Source organism: Rhinoderma darwinii, chromosome 1 (assembly GCF_050947455.1).
Source record: "Rhinoderma darwinii isolate aRhiDar2 chromosome 1, aRhiDar2.hap1, whole genome shotgun sequence".
NCBI lineage: Eukaryota > Metazoa > Chordata > Amphibia > Anura > Rhinodermatidae > Rhinoderma > Rhinoderma darwinii.
The window spans coordinates 216525417-216548218 of record NC_134687.1 but is presented as its reverse complement, the minus strand read 5'-3'; the positions used below and the strand labels follow the sequence as shown (position 1 = coordinate 216548218).

Sequence of the window (22802 nt, the reverse complement as noted above, 5' to 3'; positions counted from 1 at the left end):
AGAAGGAGAGAAACGCCGATTTTCCCGCACACGTTTTGGTTTTGGAGAGCCTGGATAGCTCAGTCGGTAGAGCGTCAGACTTTTAATCTGAGGGTCCATGGTTCAAGTCCCTGTTCAGGCGTGTGTCTTTTAGAAATCAAGACGTTTCACTTATTTATGATTTGAACATTACGTAGATTTCATACTCTAAAAAAATTATTGGATTAATGATGTAACTTTATGTCTTAAGGATAGAATTAAGTATGATCTAATGATGTCTTGCCGCCTCAAACTTTAGCAGCCTAGAGAATTTCATTAAGACAAAATGAAATTACACTTTTCTCTTCTTCTGAAAGTAGACTTTAAAAGCATATACATTATAACAGTGCTATAACTCAAAATATAAATGATGATAACACCATCGATTTTCTTGCATATTTTTGTGTTTTATAGAGCCTGGATAGTTTAGTGGGTAGAGTATCACATGAGTCTTTTGAAAAAACAATCTATCACTTATCTATGACTGAAACTCTCTTTGAAACTAAGGTAAATAGTTGATAGAGCATCACACTTTCGATCTGAGGGTACCTGTTCAGGTGTAAGTCTTTTGAAAAACAACCTATCACTTATCCATGACTGAAACTCTCTTTGAAACTAAGAACTAGTCCATGCTTTTAAGATTTCCTGGATGTCAGAACAAAATGTAAACTTTATGCCTTAAAAAAGAAAAATGTATGATCTAACAATGTCTTGACTGTTTAAACTTTAGCACCGTAGCTGATTTTATCAAGTCAAAATAAGTTTATACTTTTCTTGTCTAAGTAACTCTTGAAACCACATAACAAAGCACTCCAGGTCAGAATATATATGAGAAGGAGAGAAATGCAGATTTTCCCGCACATGTTTTGGTTTTGGAGAGCCTGGATAGCTCAGTCGGTAGAGCATCAGACTTTTAATCTGAGGGTCCAGGGTTCAAGTCCCTGTTCAGGCGTGTGTCTTTTAGAAATCAAGACATATCACTTATTTATGATTTGAACATTACGTAGATTTCATACTCTAAAAAAATTATTGGATTAATGATGTAACTTTATGTCTTAAGGATAGAATTAAGTATGATCTAATGATGTCTTGCCGCCTCAAACTTTAGCAGCCTAGAGAATTTCATTAAGACAAGATGAAATTACACTTTTCTCTTCTTCTGAAAGTAGACTTTAAAAGCATATACATTATAACAGTGCTATAGCTCAAAATATAAATGATGATAACACCATCGATTTTCTTGCATATTTTTGTGTTTTATAGAGCCTGGATAGTTTAGTGGGTAGAGTATCACATGAGTCTTTTGAAAAAACAATCTATCACTTATCTATGACTGAAACTCTCTTTGAAACTAAGGTAAATAGTTGATAGAGCATCACACTTTCGATCTCAGGGTACCTGTTCAGGTGTAAGTCTTTTGAAAAACAACCTATCACTTATCCATGACTGAAACTCTCTTTGAAACGAAGAACTAGTCCATGCTTTTAAGATTTCCTGGATGTCAGAACAAAATGTAAACTTTATGCCTTAAAAAAGAAAAATGTATGATCTAACAATGTCTTGACTGTTTAAACTTTAGCATCGTAGCTGATTTTATCAAGTCAAAATAACTTTATACTTTTCTTGTCTAAGTAACCCTTGAAACCACATAACAAAGCACTCCAGGTCAGAATATATATGAGAAGGAGAGAAACGCCGATTTTCCCGCACACGTTTTGGTTTTGGAGAGCCTGGATAGCTCAGTCGGTAGAGCGTCAGACTTTTAATCTGAGGGTCCAGGGTTCAAGTCCCTGTTCAGGCGTGTGTCTTTTAGAAATCAAGACGTTTCACTTATTTATGATTTGAACATTACGTAGATTTCATACTCTAAAAAAATTATTGGATTAATGATGTAACTTTATGTCTTAAGGATAGAATTAAGTATGATCTAATGATGTCTTGCCGCCTCAAACTTTAGCAGCCTAGAGAATTTCATTAAGACAAGATGAAATTACACTTTTCTCTTCTTCTGAAAGTAGACTTTAAAAGCATATACATTATAACAGTGCTATAGCTCAAAATATAAATGATGATAACACCATCGATTTTCTTGCATATTTTTGTGTTTTATAGAGCCTGGATAGTTTAGTGGGTAGAGTATCACATGAGTCTTTTGAAAAAACAATCTATCACTTATCTATGACTGAAACTCTCTTTGAAACTAAGGTAAATAGTTGATAGAGCATCACACTTTCGATCTGAGGGTACCTGTTCAGGTGTAAGTCTTTTGAAAAACAACCTATCACTTATCCATGACTGAAACTCTCTTTGAAACTAAGAACTAGTCCATGCTTTTAAGATTTCCTGGATGTCAGAACAAAATTTAAACTTTATGCCTTAAAAAAGAAAAATGTATGATCTAACAATGTCTTGACTGTTTAAACTTTAGCACCGTAGCTGATTTTATCAAGTCAAAATAACTTTATACTTTTCTTGTCTAAGTAACCCTTGAAACCACATAACAAAGCACTCCAGGTCAGAATATATATGAGAAGGAGAGAAACGCCGATTTTCCCGCACACGTTTTGGTTTTGGTTTTGGTTTTGGTTTTGGAGAGCCTGGATAGCTCAGTCGGTAGAGCAACAGACTTTTAATCTGAGGGTCCAGGGTTCAAGTCCCTGTTCAGGCGTGTGTCTTTTAGAAATCAAGACGTTTCACTTATTTATGATTTGAACATTACGTAGATTTCATACTCTAAAAAAATTATTGGATTAATGATGTAACTTTATGTCTTAAGGATAGAATTAAGTATGATCTAATGATGTCTTGCCGCCTCAAACTTTAGCAGCCTAGAGAATTTCATTAAGACAAGATGAAATTACACTTTTCTCTTCTTCTGAAAGTAGACTTTAAAAGCATATACATTATAACAGTGCTATAGCTCAAAATATAAATGATGATAACACCATCGATTTTCTTGCATATTTTTGTGTTTTATAGAGCCTGGATAGTTTAGTGGGTAGAGTATCACATGAGTCTTTTGAAAAAACAATCTATCACTTATCTATGACTGAAACTCTCTTTGAAACTAAGGTAAATAGTTGATAGAGCATCACACTTTCGATCTCAGGGTACCTGTTCAGGTGTAAGTCTTTTGAAAAACAACCTATCACTTATCCATGACTGAAACTCTCTTTGAAACTAAGAACTAGTCAATGCTTTTAAGATTTCCTGGATGTCAGAACAAAATGTAAACTTTATGCCTTAAAAAAGAAAAATGTATGATCTAACAATGTCTTGACTGTTTAAACTTTAGCACCGTAGCTGATTTTATCAAGTCAAAATAACTTTATACTTTTCTTGTCTAAGTAACCCTTGAAACCACATAACAAAGCACTCCAGGTCAGAATATATATGAGAAGGAGAGAAACGCCGATTTTCCCGCACACGTTTTGGTTTTGGAGAGCCTGGATAGCTCAGTCGGTAGAGCGTCAGACTTTTAATCTGAGGGTCCAGGGTTCAAGTCCCTGTTCAGGCGTGTGTCTTTTAGAAATCAAGACGTTTCACTTATTTATGATTTGAACATTACGTAGATTTCATACTCTAAAAAAATTATTGGATTAATGATGTAACTTTATGTCTTAAGGATAGAATTAAGTATGATCTAATGATGTCTTGCCGCCTCAAACTTTAGCAGCCTAGAGAATTTCATTAAGACAAAATGAAATTACACTTTTCTCTTCTTCTGAAAGTAGACTTTAAAAGCATATATATTATAACAGTGCTATAGCTCAAAATATAAATGATGATAACACCATCGATTTTCTTGCATATTTTTGTGTTTTATAGAGCCTGGATAGTTTAGTGGGTAGAGTATCACATGAGTCTTTTGAAAAAACAATCTATCACTTATCTATGACTGAAACTCTCTTTGAAACTAAGGTAAATAGTTGATAGAGCATCACACTTTCGATCTGAGGGTACCTGTTCAGGTGTAAGTCTTTTGAAAAACAACCTATCACTTATCCATGACTGAAACTCTCTTTGAAACTAAGAACTAGTCCATGCTTTTAAGATTTCCTGGATGTCAGAACAAAATGTAAACTTTATGCCTTAAAAAAGAAAAATGTATGATCTAACAATGTCTTGACTGTTTAAACTTTAGCACCGTAGCTGATTTTATCAAGTCAAAATAACTTTATACTTTTCTTGTCTAAGTAACCCTTGAAACCACATAACAAAGCACTCCAGGTCAGAATATATATGAGAAGGAGAGAAACGCCGATTTTCCCGCACACGTTTTGGTTTTGGAGAGCCTGGATAGCTCAGTCGGTAGAGCATCAGACTTTTAATCTGAGGGTCCAGGGTTCAAGTCCCTGTTCAGGCGTGTGTCTTTTAGAAATCAAGACGTTTCACTTATTTATGATTTGAACATTACGTAGATTTCATACTCTAAAAAAATTATTTGATTAATGATGTAACTTTATGTCTTAAGGATAGAATTAAGTATGATCTAATGATGTCTTGCCGCCTCAAACTTTAGCAGCCTAGAGAATTTCATTAAGACAAAATGAAATTACACTTTTCTCTTCTTCTGAAAGTAGACTTTAAAAGCATATACATTATAACAGTGCTATAGCTCAAAATATAAATGATGATAACACCATCGATTTTCTTGCATATTTTTGTGTTTTATAGAGCCTGGATAGTTTAGTGGGTAGAGTATCACATGAGTCTTTTGAAAAAACAATCTATCACTTATCTATGACTGAAACTCTCTTTGAAACTAAGGTAAATAGTTGAAAGAGCATCACACTTTCGATCTGAGGGTACCTGTTCAGGTGTAAGTCTTTTGAAAAACAACCTATCACTTATCCATGACTGAAACTCTCTTTGAAACTAAGAACTAGTCCATGCTTTTAAGATTTCCTGGATGTCAGAACAAAATTTAAACTTTATGCCTTAAAAAAGAAAAATGTATGATCTAACAATGTCTTGACTGTTTAAACTTTAGCACCGTAGCTGATTTTATCAAGTCAAAATAACTTTATACTTTTCTTGTCTAAGTAACCCTTGAAACCACATAACAAAGCACTCCAGGTCAGAATATATATGAGAAGGAGAGAAACGCCAATTTTCCCGCACACGTTTTGGTTTCAGAGAGCCTGGATAGCTCAGTCGGTAGAGCATCAGACTTTTAATCTGAGGGTCCAGTGTTCAAGTCCCTGTTCAGGCGTGTGTCTTTTAGAAATCAAGACGTTTCACTTATTTATGATTTGAACATTACGTAGATTTCATACTCTAAAAAAATTATTGGATTAATGATGTAACTTTATGTCTTAAGGATAGAATTAAGTATGATCTAATGATGTCTTGCCGCCTCAAACTTTAGCAGCCTAGAGAATTTCATTAAGACAAAATGAAATTACACTTTTCTCTTCTTCTGAAAGTAGACTTTAAAAGCATATACATTATAACAGTGCTATAGCTCAAAATATAAATGATGATAACACCATCGATTTTCTTGCATATTTTTGTGTTTTATAGAGCCTGGATAGTTTAGTGGGTAGAGTATCACATGAGTCTTTTGAAAAAACAATCTATCACTTATCTATGACTGAAACTCTCTTTGAAACTAAGGTAAATAGTTGATAGAGCATCACACTTTCGATCTGAGGGTACCTGTTCAGGTGTAAGTCTTTTGAAAAACAACCTATCACTTATCCATGACTGAAACTCTCTTTGAAACTAAGAACTAGTCCATGCTTTTAAGATTTCCTGGATGTCAGAACAAAATTTAAACTTTATGCCTTAAAAAAGAAAAATGTATGATCTAACAATGTCTTGACTGTTTAAACTTTAGCACCGTAGCTGATTTTATCAAGTCAAAATAACTTTATACTTTTCTTGTCTAAGTAACCCTTGAAACCACATAACAAAGCACTCCAGGTCAGAATATATATGAGGAGAGAAACGCCGATTTTCCCGCACACGTTTTGGTTTTGGTTTTGGTTTTGGAGAACCTGGATAGCTCAGTCGGTAGAGCATCAGACTTTTAATCTGAGGGTCCAGGGTTCAAGTCCCTGTTCAGGCGTGTTTCTTTTAGAAATCAAGACGTTTCACTTATTTATGATTTGAACATTACGTAGATTTCATACTCTAAAAAAATTATTGGATTAATGATGTAACTTTATGTCTTAAGGATAGAATTAAGTATGATCTAATGATGTCTTGCCGCCTCAAACTTTAGCAGCCTAGAGAATTTCATTAAGACAAAATGAAATTACACTTTTCTCTTCTTCTGAAAGTAGACTTTAAAAGCATATACATTATAACAGTGCTATAGCTCAAAATATAAATGATGATAACACCATCGATTTTCTTGCATATTTTTGTGTTTTATAGAGCCTGGATAGTTTAGTGGGTAGAGTATCACATGAGTCTTTTGAAAAAACAATCTATCACTTATCTATGACTGAAACTCTCTTTGAAACTAAGGTAAATAGTTGATAGAGCATCACACTTTCAATCTGAGGGTACCTGTTCAGGTGTAAGTCTTTTGAAAAACAACCTATCACTTATCCATGACTGAAACTCTCTTTGAAACTAAGAACTAGTCCATGCTTTTAAGATTTCCTGGATGTCAGAACAAAATTTAAACTTTATGCCTTAAAAAAGAAAAATGTATGATCTAACAATGTCTTGACTGTTTAAACTTTAGCACCGTAGCTGATTTTATCAAGTCAAAATAACTTTATACTTTTCTTGTCTAAGTAACCCTTGAAACCACATAACAAAGCACTCCAGGTCAGAATATATATGAGAAGGAGAGAAACGCCGATTTTCCCGCACACGTTTTGGTTTTGGTTTTGGTTTTGGAGAGCCTGGATAGCTCAGTCGGTAGAGCATCAGACTTTTAATCTGAGGGTCCAGGGTTCAAGTCCCTGTTCAGGCGTGTGTCTTTTAGAAATCAAGACGTTTCACTTATTTATGATTTGAACATTACGTAGATTTCATACTCTAAAAAAATTATTGGATTAATGATGTAACTTTATGTCTTAAGGATAGAATTAAGTATGATCTAATGATGTCTTGCCGCCTCAAACTTTAGCAGCCTAGAGAATTTCATTAAGACAAAATGAAATTACACTTTTCTCTTCTTCTGAAAGTAGACTTTAAAAGCATATACATTATAACAGTGCTATAGCTCAAAATATAAATGATGATAACACCATCGATTTTCTTGCATATTTTTGTGTTTTATAGAGCCTGGATAGTTTAGTGGGTAGAGTATCACATGAGTCTTTTGAAAAAACAATCTATCACTTATCTATGACTGAAACTCTCTTTGAAACTAAGGTAAATAGTTGATAGAGCATCACACTTTCGATCTGAGGGTACCTGTTCAGGTGTAAGTCTTTTGAAAAACAACCTATCACTTATCCATGACTGAAACTCTCTTTGAAACTAAGAACTAGTCCATGCTTTTAAGATTTCCTGGATGTCAGAACAAAATTTAAACTTTATGCCTTAAAAAAGAAAAATGTATGATCTAACAATGTCTTGACTGTTTAAACTTTAGCACCGTAGCTGATTTTATCAAGTCAAAATAACTTTATACTTTTCTTGTCTAAGTAACCCTTGAAACCACATAACAAAGCACTCCAGGTCAGAATATATATGAGAAGGAGAGAAACGCCGATTTTCCCGCACACGTTTTGGTTTCGGAGAGCCTGGATAGCTCAGTCGGTAGAGCATCAGACTTTTAATCTGATGGTCCAGGGTTCAAGTCCCTGTTCAGGCGTGTGTCTTTTAGAAATCAAGACGTTTCACTTATTTATGATTTGAACATTACGTAGATTTCATACTCTAAAAAAATTATTGGATTAATGATGTAACTTTATGTCTTAAGGATAGAATTAAGTATGATCTAATGATGTCTTGCCGCCTCAAACTTTAGCAGCCTAGAGAATTTCATTAAGACAAAATGAAATTACACTTTTCTCTTCTTCTGAAAGTAGACTTTAAAAGCATATACATTATAACAGTGCTATAGCTCAAAATATAAATGATGATAACACCATCGATTTTCTTGCATATTTTTGTGTTTTATAGAGCCTGGATAGTTTAGTGGGTAGAGTATCACATGAGTCTTTTGAAAAAACAATCTATCACTTATCTATGACTGAAACTCTCTTTGAAACTAAGGTAAATAGTTGATAGAGCATCACACTTTCGATCTGAGGGTACCTGTTCAGGTGTAAGTCTTTTGAAAAACAACCTATCACTTATCCATGACTGAAACTCTCTTTGAAACTAAGAACTAGTCCATGCTTTTAAGATTTCCTGGATGTCAGAACAAAATTTAAACTTTATGCCTTAAAAAAGAAAAATGTATGATCTAACAATGTCTTGACTGTTTAAACTTTAGCACCGTAGCTGATTTTATCAAGTCAAAATAACTTTATACTTTTCTTGTCTAAGTAACCCTTGAAACCACATAACAAAGCACTCCAGGTCAGAATATATATGAGAAGGAGAGAAACGCCGATTTTCCCGCACACGTTTTGGTTCTGGAGAGCCTGGATAGCTCAGTCGGTAGAGCATCAGACTTTTAATCTGAGGGTCCAGGGTTCAAGTCCCTGTTCAGGCGTGTGTCTTTTAGAAATCAAGACGTTTCACTTATTTATGATTTGAACATTACGTAGATTTCATACTCTAAAAAAATTATTGGATTAATGATGTCACTTTATGTCTTAAGGATAGAATTAAGTATGATCTAATGATGTCTTGCCGCCTCAAACTTTAGCAGCCTAGAGAATTTCATTAAGACAAAATGAAATTACACTTTTCTCTTCTTCTGAAAGTAGACTTTAAAAGCATATACATTATAACAGTGCTATAGCTCAAAATATAAATGATGATAACACCATCGATTTTCTTGCATATTTTTGTGTTTTATAGAGCCTGGATAGTTTAGTGGGTAGAGTATCACATGAGTCTTTTGAAAAAACAATCTATCACTTATCTATGACTGAAACTCTCTTTGAAACTAAGGTAAATAGTTGATAGAGCATCACACTTTCGATCTGAGGGTACCTGTTCAGGTGTAAGTCTTTTGAAAAACAACCTATCACTTATCCATGACTGAAACTCTCTTTGAAACTAAGAACTAGTCCATGCTTTTAAGATTTCCTGGATGTCAGAACAAAATTTAAACTTTATGCCTTAAAAAAGAAAAATGTATGATCTAACAATGTCTTGACTGTTTAAACTTTAGCACCGTAGCTGATTTTATCAAGTCAAAATAACTTTATACTTTTCTTGTCTAAGTAACCCTTGAAACCACATAACAAAGCACTCCAGGTCAGAATATATATGAGAAGGAGAGAAACGCTGATTTTCCCGCACACGTTTTGGTTTTGGAGAGCCTGGATAGCTCAGTCGGTAGAGCATCAGACTTTTAATCTGAGGGTCCAGGGTTCAAGTCCCTGTTCAGGCATGTGTCTTTTAGAAATCAAGACGTTTCACTTATTTATGATTTGAACATTACGTAGATTTCATACTCTAAAAAAATTATTGGATTAATGATGTAACTTTATGTCTTAAGGATAGAATTAAGTATGATCTAATGATGTCTTGCCGCCTCAAACTTTAGCAGCCTAGAGAATTTCATTAAGACAAAATGAAATTACACTTTTCTCTTCTTCTGAAAGTAGACTTTAAAAGCATATACATTATAACAGTGCTATAGCTCAAAATATAAATGATGATAACACCATCGATTTTCTTGCATATTTTTGTGTTTTATAGAGCCTGGATAGTTTAGTGGGTAGAGTATCACATGAGTCTTTTGAAAAAACAATCTATCACTTATCTATGACTGAAACTCTCTTTGAAACTAAGGTAAATAGTTGATAGAGCATCACACTTTCAATCTGAGGGTACCTGTTCAGGTGTAAGTCTTTTGAAAAACAACCTATCACTTATCCATGACTGAAACTCTCTTTGAAACTAAGAACTAGTCCATGCTTTTAAGATTTCCTGGATGTCAGAACAAAATTTAAACTTTATGCCTTAAAAAAGAAAAATGTATGATCTAACAATGTCTTGACTGTTTAAACTTTAGCACCGTAGCTGATTTTATCAAGTCAAAATAACTTTATACTTTTCTTGTCTAAGTAACCCTTGAAACCACATAACAAAGCACTCCAGGTCAGAATATATATGAGAAGGAGAGAAACGCCGATTTTCCCGCACACGTTTTGGTTTCGGAGAGCCTGGATAGCTCAGTTGGTAGAGCATCAGACTTTTAATCTGAGGGTCCAGGGTTCAAGTCCCTGTTCAGGCGTGTGTCTTTTAGAAATCAAGACGTTTCACTTATTTATGATTTGAACATTACGTAGATTTCATACTCTAAAAAAATTATTGGATTAATGATGTAACTTTATGTCTTAAGGATAGAATTAAGTATGATCTAATGATGTCTTGCCGCCTCAAACTTTAGCAGCCTAGAGAATTTCATTAAGACAAAATGAAATTACACTTTTCTCTTCTTCTGAAAGTAGACTTTAAAAGCATATACATTATAACAGTGCTATAGCTCAAAATATAAATGATGATAACACCATCGATTTTCTTGCATATTTTTGTGTTTTATAGAGCCTGGATAGTTTAGTGGGTAGAGTATCACATGAGTCTTTTGAAAAAACAATCTATCACTTATCTATGACTGAAACTCTCTTTGAAACTAAGGTAAATAGTTGATAGAGCATCACACTTTCGATCTGAGGGTACCTGTTCAGGTGTAAGTCTTTTGAAAAACAACCTATCACTTATCCATGACTGAAACTCTCTTTGAAACTAAGAACTAGTCCATGCTTTTAAGATTTCCTGGATGTCAGAACAAAATTTAAACTTTATGCCTTAAAAAAGAAAAATGTATGATCTAACAATGTCTTGACTGTTTAAACTTTAGCACCGTAGCTGATTTTATCAAGTCAAAATAACTTTATACTTTTCTTGTCTAAGTAACCCTTGAAACCACATAACAAAGCACTCCAGGTCAGAATATATATGAGAAGGAGAGAAACGCCGATTTTCCCGCACACGTTTTGGTTTTGGTTTTGGATTCGGAGAGCCTGGATAGCTCAGTCGGTAGAGCATCAGACTTTTAATCTGAGGGTCCAGGGTTCAAGTCCCTGTTCAGGCGTGTGTCTTTTAGAAATCAAGACGTTTCACTTATTTATGATTTGAACATTACGTAGATTTCATACTCTAAAAAAATTATTGGATTAATGATGTAACTTTATGTCTTAAGGATAGAATTAAGTATGATCTAATGATGTCTTGCCGCCTCAAACTTTAGCAGCCTAGAGAATTTCATTAAGACAAAATGAAATTACACTTTTCTCTTCTTCTGAAAGTAGACTTTAAAAGCATATACATTATAACAGTGCTATAGCTCAAAATATAAATGATGATAACACCATCGATTTTCTTGCATATTTTTGTGTTTTATAGAGCCTGGATAGTTTAGTGGGTAGAGTATCACATGAGTCTTTTGAAAAAACAATCTATCACTTATCTATGACTGAAACTCTCTTTGAAACTAAGGTAAATAGTTGATAGAGCATCACACTTTCGATCTGAGGGTACCTGTTCAGGTGTAAGTCTTTTGAAAAACAACCTATCACTTATCCATGACTGAAACTCTCTTTGAAACTAAGAACTAGTCCATGCTTTTAAGATTTCCTGGATGTCAGAACAAAATTTAAACTTTATGCCTTAAAAAAGAAAAATGTATGATCTAACAATGTCTTGACTGTTTAAACTTTAGCACCGTAGCTGATTTTATCAAGTCAAAATAACTTTATACTTTTCTTGTCTAAGTAACCCTTGAAACCACATAACAAAGCACTCCAGGTCAGAATATATATGAGAAGGAGAGAAACGCCGATTTTCCCGCACACGTTTTGGTTTTGGTTTTGGTTTTGGTTTTGGAGAATGTGGATAGCTCAGTCGGTAGAGCATCAGACTTTTAATCTGAGGGTCCAGGGTTCAAGTCCCTGTTCAGGCGTGTGTCTTCTAGAAATCAAGACGTTTCACTTATTTATGATTTGAACATTACGTAGATTTCATACTCTAAAAAAATTATTGGATTAATGATGTCACTTTATGTCTTAAGGATAGAATTAAGTATGATCTAATGATGTCTTGCCGCCTCAAACTTTAGCAGCCTAGAGAATTTCATTAAGACAAAATGAAATTACACTTTTCTCTTCTTCTGAAAGTAGACTTTAAAAGCATATACATTATAACAGTGCTATAGCTCAAAATATAAATGATGATAACACCATCGATTTTCTTGCATATTTTTGTGTTTTATAGAGCCTGGATAGTTTAGTGGGTAGAGTATCACATGAGTCTTTTGAAAAAACAATCTATCACTTATCTATGACTGAAACTCTCTTTGAAACTAAGGTAAATAGTTGATAGAGCATCACACTTTCGATCTGAGGGTACCTGTTCAGGTGTAAGTCTTTTGAAAAACAACCTATCACTTATCCATGACTGAAACTCTCTTTGAAACTAAGAACTAGTCCATGCTTTTAAGATTTCCTGGATGTCAGAACAAAATTTAAACTTTATGCCTTAAAAAAGAAAAATGTATGATCTAACAATGTCTTGACTGTTTAAACTTTAGCACCGTAGCTGATTTTATCAAGTCAAAATAACTTTATACTTTTCTTGTCTAAGTAACCCTTGAAACCACATAACAAAGCACTCCAGGTCAGAATATATATGAGAAGGAGAGAAACGCCGATTTTCCCGCACACGTTTTGGTTTTGGTTTTGGTTTTGGTTTTGGTTTTGGTTTTGGAGAATGTGGATAGCTCAGTCGGTAGAGCATCAGACTTTTAATCTGAGGGTCCAGGGTTCAAGTCCCTGTTCAGGCGTGTGTCTTCTAGAAATCAAGACGTTTCACTTATTTATGATTTGAACATTACGTAGATTTCATACTCTAAAAAAATTATTGGATTAATGATGTCACTTTATGTCTTAAGGATAGAATTAAGTATGATCTAATGATGTCTTGCCGCCTCAAACTTTAGCAGCCTAGAGAATTTCATTAAGACAAAATGAAATTACACTTTTCTCTTCTTCTGAAAGTAGACTTTAAAAGCATATACATTATAACAGTGCTATAGCTCAAAATATAAATGATGATAACACCATCGATTTTCTTGCATATTTTTGTGTTTTATAGAGCCTGGATAGTTTAGTGGGTAGAGTATCACATGAGTCTTTTGAAAAAACAATCTATCACTTATCTATGACTGAAACTCTCTTTGAAACTAAGGTAAATAGTTGATAGAGCATCACACTTTCGATCTGAGGGTACCTGTTCAGGTGTAAGTCTTTTGAAAAACAACCTATCACTTATCCATGACTGAAACTCTCTTTGAAACTAAGAACTAGTCCATGCTTTTAAGATTTCCTGGATGTCAGAACAAAATTTAAACTTTATGCCTTAAAAAAGAAAAATGTATGATCTAACAATGTCTTGACTGTTTAAACTTTAGCACCGTAGCTGATTTTATCAAGTCAAAATAACTTTATACTTTTCTTGTCTAAGTAACCCTTGAAACCACATAACAAAGCACTCCAGGTCAGAATATATATGAAAAGGAGAGAAACGCCGATTTTCCCGCACACGTTTTGGTTTTGGAGAGCCTGGATAGCTCAGTCGGTAGAGCATCAGACTTTTAATCTGAGGGTCCAGGGTTCAAGTCCCTGTTCAGGCGTGTGTCTTTTAGAAATCAAGACGTTTCACTTATTTATGATTTGAACATTACGTAGATTTCATACTCTAAAAAAATTATTGGATTAATGATGTAACTTTATGTCTTAAGGATAGAATTAAGTATGATCTAATGATGTCTTGCCGCCTCAAACTTTAGCAGCCTAGAGAATTTCATTAAGACAAAATGAAATTACACTTTTCTCTTCTTCTGAAAGTAGACTTTAAAAGCATATACATTATAACAGTGCTATAGCTCAAAATATAAATGATGATAACACCATCGATTTTCTTGCATATTTTAGTGTTTTATAGAGCCTGGATAGTTTAGTGGGTAGAGTATCACATGAGTCTTTTGAAAAAACAATCTATCACTTATCTATGACTGAAACTCTCTTTGAAACTAAGGTAAATAGTTGATAGAGCATCACACTTTCGATCTGAGGGTACCTGTTCAGGTGTAAGTCTTTTGAAAAACAACCTATCACTTATCCATGACTGAAACTCTCTTTGAAACTAAGAACTAGTCCATGCTTTTAAGATTTCCTGGATGTCAGAACAAAATTTAAACTTTATGCCTTAAAAAAGAAAAATGTATGATCTAACAATGTCTTGACTGTTTAAACTTTAGCACCGTAGCTGATTTTATCAAGTCAAAATAACTTTATACTTTTCTTGTCTAAGTAACCCTTGAAACCACATAACAAAGCACTCCAGGTCAGAATATATATGAGAAGGAGAGAAACGCCGATTTTCCCGCACACGTTTTGGTTTTGGAGAGCCTGGATAGCTCAGTCGGTAGAGCATCAGACTTTTAATCTGAGGGTCCAGGGTTCAAGTCCCTGTTCAGGCGTGTGTCTTTTAGAAATCAAGACGTTTCACTTATTTATGATTTGAACATTACGTAGATTTCATACTCTAAAAAAATTATTTGATTAATGATGTAACTTTATGTCTTAAGGATAGAATTAAGTATGATCTAATGATGTCTTGCCGCCTCAAACTTTAGCAGCCTAGGGAATTTCATTAAGACAAAATGAAATCACACTTTTCTCTTCTTCTGAAAGTAGACTTTAAAAGCATATACATTATAACAGTGCTATAGCTCAAAATATAAATGATGATAACACCATCGATTTTCTTGCATATTTTTGTGTTTTATAGAGCCTGGATAGTTTAGTGGGTAGAGTATCACATGAGTCTTTTGAAAAAACAATCTATCACTTATCTATGACTGAAACTCTCTTTGAAACTAAGGTAAATAGTTGATAGAGCATCACACTTTCGATCTGAGGGTACCTGTTCAGGTGTAAGTCTTTTGAAAAACAACCTATCACTTATCCATGACTGAAACTCTCTTTGAAACTAAGAACTAGTCCATGCTTTTAAGATTTCCTGGATGTCAGAACAAAATTTAAACTTTATGCCTTAAAAAAGAAAAATGTATGATCTAACAATGTCTTGACTGTTTAAACTTTAGCACCGTAGCTGATTTTATCAAGTCAAAATAACTTTATACTTTTCTTGTCTAAGTAACCCTTGAAACCACATAACAAAGCACTCCAGGTCAGAATATATATGAGAAGGAGAGAAACGCCGATTTTCCCGCACACGTTTTGGTTTTGGAGAGCCTGGATAGCTCAGTCGGTAGAGCATCAGACTTTTAATCTGAGGGTCCAGGGTTCAAGTCCCTGTTCAGGCGTGTGTCTTTTAGAAATCAAGACGTTTCACTTATTTATGATTTGAACATTACGTAGATTTCATACTCTAAAAAAATTATTGGATTAATGATGTAACTTTATGTCTTAAGGATAGAATTAAGTATGATCTAATGATGTCTTGCCGCCTCAAACTTTAGCAGCCTAGAGAATTTCATTAAGACAAAATGAAATTACACTTTTCTCTTCTTCTGAAAGTAGACTTTAAAAGCATATACATTATAACAGTGCTATAGCTCAAAATATAAATGATGATAACACCATCGATTTTCTTGCATATTTTTGTGTTTTATAGAGCCTGGATAGTTTAGTGGGTAGAGTATCACATGAGTCTTTTGAAAAAACAATCTATCACTTATCTATGACTGAAACTCTCTTTGAAACTAAGGTAAATAGTTGATAGAGCATCACACTTTCGATCTGAGGGTACCTGATCAGGTGTAAGTCTTTTGAAAAACAACCTATCACTTATCCATGACTGAAACTCTCTTTGAAACTAAGAACTAGTCCATGCTTTTAAGATTTCCTGGATGTCAGAACAAAATTTAAACTTTATGCCTTAAAAAAGAAAAATGTATGATCTAACAATGTCTTGACTGTTTAAACTTTAGCACCGTAGCTGATTTTATCAAGTCAAAATAACTTTATACTTTTCTTGTCTAAGTAACCCTTGAAACCACATAACAAAGCACTCCAGGTCAGAATATATATGAAAAGGAGAGAAACGCCGATTTTCCCGCACACGTTTTGGTTTTGGAGAGCCTGGATAGCTCAGTCGGTAGAGCATCGGACTTTTAATCTGATGGTCCAGGGTTCAAGTCCCTGTTCAGGCGTGTGTCTTTTAGAAATCAAGACGTTTCACTTATTTATGATTTGAACATTACGTAGATTTCATACTCTAAAAAAATTATTGGATTAATGATGTAACTTTATGTCTTAAGGATAGAATTAAGTATGATCTAATGATGTCTTGCCGCCTCAAACTTTAGCAGCCTAGAGAATTTCATTAAGACAAAATGAAATTACACTTTTCTCTTCTTCTGAAAGTAGACTTTAAAAGCATATACATTATAACAGTGCTATAGCTCAAAATATAAATGATGATAACACCATCGATTTTCTTGCATATTTTTGTGTTTTATAGAGCCTGGATAGTTTAGTGGGTAGAGTATCACATGAGTCTTTTGAAAAAACAATCTATCACTTATCTATGACTGAAACTCTCTTTGAAACTAAGGTAAATAGTTGATAGAGCATCACACTTTCGATCTGAGGGTACCTGTTCAGGTGTAAGTCTTTTGAAAAACAACCTATCACTTATCCATGACTGAAACTCTCTTTGAAACTAAGAACTAGTCCATGCTTTTAAGATTTCCTGGATGTCAGAACAAAATTTAAACTTTATGCCTTAAAAAAGAAAAATGTATGATCTAACAATGTCTTGACTGTTTAAACTTTAGCACCGTAGCTGATTTTATCAAGTCAAAATAACTTTATACTTTTCTTGTCTAAGTAACCCTTGAAACCACATAACAAAGCACTCCAGGTCAGAATATATATGAGAAGGAGAGAAACGCCGATTTTCCCGCACACGTTTTGGTTTTAGAGAGCCTGGATAGCTCAGTCGGTATAGCATCAGACTTTTAATCTGAGGGTCCAGGGTTCAAGTCCCTGTTCAGGCGTGTGTCTTTTAGAAATCAAGACGTTTCACTTATTTATGATTTGAACATTACGTAGATTTCATACTCTAAAAAAATTATTGGATTAATGATGTAACTTTATGTCTTAAGGATAGAATTAAGTATGATCTAATGATGTCTTGCCGCCTCAAACTTTAGCAGCCTAGAGAATTTCATTAAGACAAAATGAAATTACACTTTTCTCTTCTTCTGAAAGTAGACTTTAAAAGCATATACATTATAACAGTGCTATAGCTCAAAATATAAATGATGATAACACCATCGATTTTCTTGCATATTTTTGTGTTTTATAGAGCCTGGATAGTTTAGTGGGTAGAGTATCACATGAGTCTTTTGAAAAAACAATCTATCACTTATCTATGACTGAAACTCTCTTTGAAACTAAGGTAAATAGTTGATAGAGCATCACACTTTCGATCTGAGGGTACCTGTTCAGGTGTAAGTCTTTTGAAAAACAACCTATCACTTATCCATGACTGAAACTCTCTTTGAAACTAAGAACTAGTCCATGCTTTTAAGATTTCCTGGATGTCAGAACAAAATTTAAACTTTATGCCTTAAAAAAGAAAAATGTATGATCTAACAATGTCTTGACTGTTTAAACTTTAGCACCGTAGCTGATTTTATCAAGTCAAAATAACTTTATACTTTTCTTGTCTAAGTAACCCTTGAAACCACATAACAAAGCACTCCAGGTCAGAATATATATGAGAAGGAGAGAAACGCCGATTTTCCCGCACACGTTTTGGTTTTGGAGAGCCTGGATAGCTCAGTCGGTAGAGCATCAGACTTTTAATCTGAGGGTCCAGGGTTCAAGTCCCTGTTCAGGCGTGTGTCTTTTAGAAATCAAGACGTTTCACTTATTTATGATTTGAACATTACGTAGATTTCATACTCTAAAAAAATTATTGGATTAATGATGTAACTTTATGTCTTAAGGATAGAATTAAGTATGATCTAATGATGTCTTGCCGCCTCAAACTTTAGCAGCCTAGAGAATTTCATTAAGACAAAATGAAATTACACTTTTCTCTTCTTCTGAAAGTAGACTTTAAAAGCATATACATTATAACAGTGCTATAGCTCAAAATATAAATGATGATAACACCATCGATTTTCTTGCATATTTTTGTGTTTTATAGAGCCTGGATAGTTTAGTGGGTAGAGTATCACATGAGTCTTTTGAAAAAACAATCTATCACTTATCTATGACTGAAACTCTCTTTGAAACTAAGGTAAATAGTTGATAGAGCATCACACTTTCGATCTGAGGGTACCTGATCAGGTGTAAGTCTTTTGAAAAACAACCTATCACTTATCCATGACTGAAACTCTCTTTGAAACTAAGAACTAGTCCATGCTTTTAAGATTTCCTGGATGTCAGAACAAAATTTAAACTTTATGCCTTAAAAAAGAAAAATGTATGATCTAACAATGTCTTGACTGTTTAAACTTTAGCACCGTAGCTGATTTTATCAAGTCAAAATAACTTTATACTTTTCTTGTCTAAGTAACCCTTGAAACCACATAACAAAGCACTCCAGGTCAGAATATATATGAAAAGGAGAGAAACGCCGATTTTCCCGCACACGTTTTGGTTTTGGAGAGCCTGGATAGCTCAGTCGGTAGAGCATCGGACTTTTAATCTGATGGTCCAGGGTTCAAGTCCCTGTTCAGGCGTGTGTCTTTTAGAAATCAAGACGTTTCACTTATTTATGATTTGAACATTACGTAGATTTCATACTCTAAAAAAATTATTGGATTAATGATGTAACTTTATGTCTTAAGGATAGAATTAAGTATGATCTAATGATGTCTTGCCGCCTCAAACTTTAGCAGCCTAGAGAATTTCATTAAGACAAAATGAAATTACACTTTTCTCTTCTTCTGAAAGTAGACTTTAAAAGCATATACATTATAACAGTGCTATAGCTCAAAATATAAATGATGATAACACCATCGATTTTCTTGCATATTTTTGTGTTTTATAGAGCCTGGATAGTTTAGTGGGTAGAGTATCACATGAGTCTTTTGAAAAAACAATCTATCACTTATCTATGACTGAAACTCTCTTTGAAACTAAGGTAAATAGTTGATAGAGCATCACACTTTCGATCTGAGGGTACCTGTTCAGGTGTAAGTCTTTTGAAAAACAACCTATCACTTATCCATGACTGAAACTCTCTTTGAAACTAAGAACTAGTCCATGCTTTTAAGATTTCCTGGATGTCAGAACAAAATTTAAACTTTATGCCTTAAAAAAGAAAAATGTATGATCTAACAATGTCTTGACTGTTTAAACTTTAGCACCGTAGCTGATTTTATCAAGTCAAAATAACTTTATACTTTTCTTGTCTAAGTAACCCTTGAAACCACATAACAAAGCACTCCAGGTCAGAATATATATGAGAAGGAGAGAAACGCCGATTTTCCCGCACACGTTTTGGTTTTAGAGAGCCTGGATAGCTCAGTCGGTATAGCATCAGACTTTTAATCTGAGGGTCCAGGGTTCAAGTCCCTGTTCAGGCGTGTGTCTTTTAGAAATCAAGACGTTTCACTTATTTATGATTTGAACATTACGTAGATTTCATACTCTAAAAAAATTATTGGATTAATGATGTAACTTTATGTCTTAAGGATAGAATTAAGTATGATCTAATGATGTCTTGCCGCCTCAAACTTTAGCAGCCTAGAGAATTTCATTAAGACAAAATGAAATTACACTTTTCTCTTCTTCTGAAAGTAGACTTTAAAAGCATATACATTATAACAGTGCTATAGCTCAAAATATAAATGATGATAACACCATCGATTTTCTTGCATATTTTTGTGTTTTATAGAGCCTGGATAGTTTAGTGGGTAGAGTATCACATGAGTCTTTTGAAAAAACAATCTATCACTTATCTATGACTGAAACTCTCTTTGAAACTAAGGTAAATAGTTGATAGAGCATCACACTTTCGATCTGAGGGTACCTGTTCAGGTGTAAGTCTTTTGAAAAACAACCTATCACTTATCCATGACTGAAACTCTCTTTGAAACTAAGAACTAGTCCATGCTTTTAAGATTTCCTGGATGTCAGAACAAAATTTAAACTTTATGCCTTAAAAAAGAAAAATGTATGATCTAACAATGTCTTGACTGTTTAAACTTTAGCACCGTAGCTGATTTTATCAAGTCAAAATAACTTTATACTTTTCTTGTCTAAGTAACCCTTGAAACCACATAACAAAGCACTCCAGGTCAGAATATATATGAGAAGGAGAGAAACGCCGATTTTCCCGCACACGTTTTGGTTTTAGAGAGCATGGATAGCTCAGTCGGTATAGCATCAGACTTTTAATCTGAGGGTCCAGGGTTCAAGTCCCTGTTCAGGCGTGTGTCTTTTAGAAATCAAGACGTTTCACTTATTTATGATTTGAACATTACGTAGATTTCATACTCTAAAAAAATTATTTGATTAATGATGTAACTTTATGTCTTAAGGATAGAATTAAGTATGATCTAATGATGTCTTGCCGCCTCAAACTTTAGCAGCCTAGAGAATTTCATTAAGACAAAATGAAATCACACTTTTCTCTTCTTCTGAAAGTAGACTTTAAAAGCATATACATTATAACAGTGCTATAGCTCAAAATATAAATGATGATAACACCATCGATTTTCTTGCATATTTTTGTGTTTTATAGAGCCTGGATAGTTTAGTGGGTAGAGTATCACATGAGTCTTTTGAAAAAACAATCTATCACTTATCTATGACTGAAACTCTCTTTGAAACTAAGGTAAATAGTTGATAGAGCATCACACTTTCGATCTGAGGGTACCTGTTCAGGTGTAAGTCTTTTGAAAAACAACCTATCACTTATCCATGACTGAAACTCTCTTTGAAACTAAGAACTAGTCCATGCTTTTAAGATTTCCTGGATGTCAGAACAAAATTTAAACTTTATGCCTTAAAAAAGAAAAATGTATGATCTAACAATGTCTTGACTGTTTAAACTTTAGCACCGTAGCTGATTTTATCAAGTCAAAATAACTTTATACTTTTCTTGTCTAAGTAACCCTTGAAACCACATAACAAAGCACTCCAGGTCAGAATATATATGAGAAGGAGAGAAACGCCGATTTTCCCGCACACGTTTTGGTTTTGGAGAGCCTGGATAGCTCAGTCGGTAGAGCATCAGACTTTTAATCTGAGGGTCCAGGGTTCAAGTCCCTGTTCAGGCGTGTGTCTTTTAGAAATCAAGACGTTTCACTTATTTATGATTTGAACATTACGTAGATTTCATACTCTAAAAAAATTATTGGATTAATGATGTAACTTTATGTCTTAAGGATAGAATTAAGTATGATCTAATGATGTCTTGCCGCCTCAAACTTTAGCAGCCTAGAGAATTTCATTAAGACAAAATGAAATTACACTTTTCTCTTCTTCTGAAAGTAGACTTTAAAAGCATATACATTATAACAGTGCTATAGCTCAAAATATAAATGATGATAACACCATCGATTTTCTTGCATATTTTTGTGTTTTATAGAGCCTGGATAGTTTAGTGGGTAGAGTATCACATGAGTCTTTTGAAAAAACAATCTATCACTTATCTATGACTGAAACTCTCTTTGAAACTAAGGTAAATAGTTGATAGAGCATCACACTTTCGATCTGAGGGTACCTGTTCAGGTGTAAGTCTTTTGAAAAACAACCTATCACTTATCCATGACTGAAACTCTCTTTGAAACTAAGAACTAGTCCATGCTTTTAAGATTTCCTGGATGTCAGAACAAAATTTAAACTTTATGCCTTAAAAAAGAAAAATGTATGATCTAACAATGTCTTGACTGTTTAAACTTTAGCACCGTAGCTGATTTTATCAAGTCAAAATAACTTTATACTTTTCTTGTCTAAGTAACCCTTGAAACCACATAACAAAGCACTCCAGGTCAGAATATATATGAGAAGGAGAGAAACGCCGATTTTCCCGCACACGTTTTGGTTTTGGAGAGCCTGGATAGCTCAGTCGGTAGAGCATCAGACTTTTAGAAATCAAGACGTTTCACTTATTTATGATTTGAACATTACGTAGATTTCATACTCTAAAAAAATTATTGGATTAATGATGTAACTTTATGTCTTAAGGATAGAATTAAGTATGATCTAATGATGTCTTGCCGCCTCAAACTTTAGCAGCCTAGAGAATTTCATTAAGACAAAATGAAATTACACTTTTCTCTTCTTCTGAAAGTAGACTTTAAAAGCATATACATTATAACAGTGCTATAGCTCAAAATATAAATGATGATAACACCATCGATTTTCTTGCATATTTTTGTGTTTTATAGAGCCTGGATAGTTTAGTGGGTAGAGTATCACATGAGTCTTTTGAAAAAACAATCTATCACTTATCTATGACTGAAACTCTCTTTGAAACTAAGGTAAATAGTTGATAGAGCATCACACTTTCGATCTGAGGGTACCTGTTCAGGTGTAAGTCTTTTGAAAAACAACCTATCACTTATCCATGACTGAAACTCTCTTTGAAACTAAGAACTAGTCCATGCTTTTAAGATTTCCTGGATGTCAGAA

The 22802-nt window shown here is 33.9% G+C and overlaps 21 non-coding genes across 21 annotated transcripts; all 21 read left to right on the top strand.

Annotated features, from left to right (window-relative positions):
• Positions 1-48: 48 nt before the first annotated feature.
• On the top strand, positions 49-121 carry TRNAK-UUU (transfer RNA lysine (anticodon UUU)). Its single transcript has one exon. It is a non-coding gene; the product is annotated as a tRNA-Lys (tRNA).
• Positions 122-897: 776 nt separating this feature from the next.
• On the top strand, positions 898-970 carry TRNAK-UUU (transfer RNA lysine (anticodon UUU)). The gene has a single exon. It is a non-coding gene; the product is annotated as a tRNA-Lys (tRNA).
• Positions 971-1746: 776 nt separating this feature from the next.
• On the top strand, positions 1747-1819 carry TRNAK-UUU (transfer RNA lysine (anticodon UUU)). The gene has a single exon. It is a non-coding gene; the product is annotated as a tRNA-Lys (tRNA).
• Positions 1820-3462: 1643 nt separating this feature from the next.
• Positions 3463-3535, top strand: TRNAK-UUU (transfer RNA lysine (anticodon UUU)). Its single transcript has one exon. It is a non-coding gene; the product is annotated as a tRNA-Lys (tRNA).
• A 776-nt stretch (positions 3536-4311) lies between these two features.
• Positions 4312-4384, top strand: TRNAK-UUU (transfer RNA lysine (anticodon UUU)). The gene has a single exon. It is a non-coding gene; the product is annotated as a tRNA-Lys (tRNA).
• A 1634-nt stretch (positions 4385-6018) lies between these two features.
• Positions 6019-6091, top strand: TRNAK-UUU (transfer RNA lysine (anticodon UUU)). The gene has a single exon. It is a non-coding gene; the product is annotated as a tRNA-Lys (tRNA).
• Positions 6092-6879: 788 nt separating this feature from the next.
• On the top strand, positions 6880-6952 carry TRNAK-UUU (transfer RNA lysine (anticodon UUU)). The gene has a single exon. It is a non-coding gene; the product is annotated as a tRNA-Lys (tRNA).
• Positions 6953-7728: 776 nt separating this feature from the next.
• On the top strand, positions 7729-7801 carry TRNAK-UUU (transfer RNA lysine (anticodon UUU)). Its single transcript has one exon. It is a non-coding gene; the product is annotated as a tRNA-Lys (tRNA).
• Positions 7802-8577: 776 nt separating this feature from the next.
• On the top strand, positions 8578-8650 carry TRNAK-UUU (transfer RNA lysine (anticodon UUU)). Its single transcript has one exon. It is a non-coding gene; the product is annotated as a tRNA-Lys (tRNA).
• A 776-nt stretch (positions 8651-9426) lies between these two features.
• On the top strand, positions 9427-9499 carry TRNAK-UUU (transfer RNA lysine (anticodon UUU)). The gene has a single exon. It is a non-coding gene; the product is annotated as a tRNA-Lys (tRNA).
• Positions 9500-10275: 776 nt separating this feature from the next.
• On the top strand, positions 10276-10348 carry TRNAK-UUU (transfer RNA lysine (anticodon UUU)). The gene has a single exon. It is a non-coding gene; the product is annotated as a tRNA-Lys (tRNA).
• Positions 10349-11136: 788 nt separating this feature from the next.
• Positions 11137-11209, top strand: TRNAK-UUU (transfer RNA lysine (anticodon UUU)). Its single transcript has one exon. It is a non-coding gene; the product is annotated as a tRNA-Lys (tRNA).
• A 2522-nt stretch (positions 11210-13731) lies between these two features.
• TRNAK-UUU (transfer RNA lysine (anticodon UUU)) lies at positions 13732-13804 on the top strand. Its single transcript has one exon. It is a non-coding gene; the product is annotated as a tRNA-Lys (tRNA).
• Positions 13805-14580: 776 nt separating this feature from the next.
• TRNAK-UUU (transfer RNA lysine (anticodon UUU)) lies at positions 14581-14653 on the top strand. The gene has a single exon. It is a non-coding gene; the product is annotated as a tRNA-Lys (tRNA).
• Positions 14654-15429: 776 nt separating this feature from the next.
• On the top strand, positions 15430-15502 carry TRNAK-UUU (transfer RNA lysine (anticodon UUU)). Its single transcript has one exon. It is a non-coding gene; the product is annotated as a tRNA-Lys (tRNA).
• Positions 15503-16278: 776 nt separating this feature from the next.
• Positions 16279-16351, top strand: TRNAK-UUU (transfer RNA lysine (anticodon UUU)). Its single transcript has one exon. It is a non-coding gene; the product is annotated as a tRNA-Lys (tRNA).
• A 776-nt stretch (positions 16352-17127) lies between these two features.
• TRNAK-UUU (transfer RNA lysine (anticodon UUU)) lies at positions 17128-17200 on the top strand. The gene has a single exon. It is a non-coding gene; the product is annotated as a tRNA-Lys (tRNA).
• Positions 17201-17976: 776 nt separating this feature from the next.
• On the top strand, positions 17977-18049 carry TRNAK-UUU (transfer RNA lysine (anticodon UUU)). Its single transcript has one exon. It is a non-coding gene; the product is annotated as a tRNA-Lys (tRNA).
• A 776-nt stretch (positions 18050-18825) lies between these two features.
• TRNAK-UUU (transfer RNA lysine (anticodon UUU)) lies at positions 18826-18898 on the top strand. Its single transcript has one exon. It is a non-coding gene; the product is annotated as a tRNA-Lys (tRNA).
• Positions 18899-19674: 776 nt separating this feature from the next.
• TRNAK-UUU (transfer RNA lysine (anticodon UUU)) lies at positions 19675-19747 on the top strand. The gene has a single exon. It is a non-coding gene; the product is annotated as a tRNA-Lys (tRNA).
• A 1625-nt stretch (positions 19748-21372) lies between these two features.
• TRNAK-UUU (transfer RNA lysine (anticodon UUU)) lies at positions 21373-21445 on the top strand. The gene has a single exon. It is a non-coding gene; the product is annotated as a tRNA-Lys (tRNA).
• The last annotated feature ends 1357 nt before the right edge of the window (positions 21446-22802 follow it).